At 50.0% G+C, this 3,141-nt stretch overlaps 1 pseudogene; it reads right to left on the bottom strand.

Annotated features, from left to right (window-relative positions):
- Positions 1 to 469: 469 nt before the first annotated feature.
- Positions 470 to 2,068, bottom strand: LOC133761161 (ADP-ribosylation factor GTPase-activating protein 2-like; annotated as a pseudogene).
- Positions 2,069 to 3,141: the final 1,073 nt, after the last annotated feature.

Below are 3,141 nucleotides of genomic sequence, written 5' to 3'. Positions count from 1 at the left end.
ACCAGGTGAAGGTTCTAGTCCTTAGTAAGGCCCAGACCAAGGTCCTTCCTCTCCCCTGCCCTCTCCTGATACCCAGAAGAGGCACCGGCAGCAGCAGCAGAGGCAGCAGCAAGCCCAGAACCCCCTCCCTGGGGGACTGTCGGCAGCTCCCCTCTAGCTGGGCCTCTCCCTGGTGCCAGAGGGCAGAGGCCTGAGCCCTCAGACCACCTAGAAGGATCTTGGAGCCAGCAGAAGGTGTACACTTTTCCCTTTCCCTGCGTGGGGAAAGGCTGGGCCTCCCACCCTGAGCGAAATCCCTCCAGTGCGCACGACAAGTGAGCAGCAGCTCTGAGGGCAGGACTGGAAGGACACTTCACAGAGAGGCTGAGAGCACACAGGGGAGGGGCTCAATCCACAGGAGTCCCCCCCCCAGGGTCCTCCAGGGCCGCCCCCCTGCACAGCACACACTTAGGTAACCAAGCCACCAGCTTCCACAGGAGGCACCCATGCCCTGAGAACCATGGGTTTCTTGCTGCTGTCCCCAGTGATGACTGAGCCACGGGGCTATCAGTAGGAACCGTAGTGATCCTGCAAAGAATTCATCACACCATTGGCCAGCACAGCCATCTTCCCGGCCACAGACTTGACACCCTGCTTAAACTGGGCAATGTCCGCCGAGGGGAGCACATTGCCCAGAGACAGGCTTCCTGCTCCATGGGCTCCATCCACGTCCCCAAAGAGGTCTGAAGAGCTGATGGCGCTGCTGCCCGCAAGTTGCTGTGGCTGAGACCTGGCTTCATACTCAAAGTCCACCTCCCACCCAAAGAATATGTCGGATGAGATGGCTTTTCAACCTGCAAACTTCTGGCGTGCTTCGCTGGACTTGAGGCCTGAGCTCCGGCTCTCCACGTCCCTCCAGTTTGTGGCTGTTTCTGAAAAGGGCCAGATGCTCGAGATGGTCACTTCTGGCTCCTTCTCCTCTACCCTGTCCATGCCCCAGGTGGTATCCGTATCCCAGCGGGAACCAAAACTTTTCCCCAGGAAAAGGGGGTGTCCTTGTACTTTGGGGGTCCAGAGGTGAATGTCTCAATGTCGTCAAATGGGTCCAGTTGCGAGCAGGAGGACTTGGCGGTCACTGGGGTCTCCTGCTCGATCACCTGCATCTCGGACAGCACCGAGTGGGACACGGAGCTCCGGCTCACCAAGCCCATGCCCAGCCTCTCTGCCTGCTCTCGCTTCTTCCCCTCCAGATTCTGGAGCTGCTTCTCCTCCTCCTTCCGATCAAGCTGGAGCTCCTGGTAGGCCAAACGCATGGGGACGACCATGGACTCCTCGGCCTGCTTCTTAGCATCCACCGCCTGCTGCTCACGGAGCTTCTCTGCCACCTGGGCCTGCCGCTCGATCTCGCTGAAGTTCTGGCTGCTCACCTTCTGGGCGCCCAGGCCTTTCTTAGCTGCTGCTGGCTTCTTCTTGCCAATGATGGAGCTTTTCAGTTCCAGAGGTGCCTTGGGCGAGGTGCCAAGCAGGTCGGTGTTGGGGCCGTGCTCCGGCTGGGCCAGGCCACTGCTCTCTGCGGATGGGGCTGGCTCCTGGATCCCTGCAGGCTCACTGGCTGGCACATCCCAGGCAGGGGGCTGAGTGTGCTCCGTGAAGAAATCCGAGTCCTTCTTCTCTGGGGAGTGGCTAGGAGCACTGCTCACGCTGTCTATGCAGAGGTCAGTGCCATGGCAGGCCAGGGCCACACTCCCCAGCTGCCGGATCTTCTCCCAGTACATCTGGGCTGCTCAGCTGTTGTATTTGCTGTGGGCATCACTGGCTGTGCAGCCGTGCGGGCGGACAAAGGCTGTCTCATACACCTCAGCTGGAACCAGCTCCAGTTGGAGTCCAGCTCTGTGGACCTGATGGAGCTGAGATGGATGCCCAGGGAGCGCTGGACCTCGCAGCAGTCAATGCACAAGAAAACACCATACGTGATGCTGGCCCAGCTCGGATTCTCAGTGCCGCAGTCGAAACAGGCCTTGTTGGTGGGAATTGCTCGAAGCCTCTTAAAAAGAGTCTGGATTTCTGTCTTGCTCAGTTCTGCTGCCATTTTCTGTCCTGTAAATTATCTTTACATATTATATTTCCTAAAGCAACTACTAACACAAGCAAAAGATTATGTCCAATAAACCAATATATAAAATAAATTAGAATCCTAGAGCATGCTTTGCTAATTTAAACAAGGTGAAAAAGAGGTAAAGTGAAATGTATATGAACAGATAAATAGCAAGAAAAAAGAACAAATTAAAAAACTTAATGTAAATTATTCAATAAACATTCCAAATATAAATGACCTAAATGTCTATGTGAAATAAACAAACTGACATTGTATTAAAAAGAAAGTAACACACAACTATAGCCTGCCAATCAATACATTCACATTAAATATAAAGATACAAAGGATAAATGTAGTGAAAAAAACATATCATTACAACAGTTTTTACTAAAAATTATGGGCAATGATAGATCAATATAAGATAACAAAAAATTCAGGGCAAGAATATTAACAAAGATAAACTTAGACAATACACATGAATAAATAGGTCTATTAACAAAGAGTTGTAATGGTTGAAAATGTATCTAATAAAAGCTTAAAATACATGAAGCAAAAGTATAGTGTATACAAATTAAAATATTTAATTATAAATGAGATTTCAATAACCTTCAATAATGGACAGAAGAAACAGGTGGAAGATCAGTAACTATTCAGAATACTTTATCAATCTTATAAGCTATCCATTGTAAAAGTATTAGATACATTGTATTTTAACTAATTCTTTTTTTAAGATTTTATTTTTATTTATTTGAAAGGCAGAGTTGCAGAGAGAGAGAGAGAGATTCCATCCACTGGTCCACTCACATAATGGCCACAACAGCTGGGTTGGGCCAGTCCAAAGCCAGCAGCCAGGAGCCAGAAGCTTCTTCCAGGTCTCCCACATGGTGCAGGGGTCCAAGCACTTGGACTCTACTGCTGCTTTCCCAGGTACATTAGCAGGGAGTTGAATGGGAAGTCGAGCAGTCAAGATTCGAGCTGATGCCCATGTGGCTTAATCTGCTTTGCCACAGAAACAGCCCCAAGTTTGACTATTTCTTAGAAAATGAACCTAATCAATATTTTCCACT

Source organism: Lepus europaeus, chromosome 5 (genome assembly GCF_033115175.1).
Source record: "Lepus europaeus isolate LE1 chromosome 5, mLepTim1.pri, whole genome shotgun sequence".
Taxonomy (NCBI): Eukaryota; Metazoa; Chordata; class Mammalia; order Lagomorpha; family Leporidae; genus Lepus; species Lepus europaeus.
Note: the sequence above shows the minus strand (reverse complement) of the source record. Positions and strands in the feature narration are given on the sequence as shown.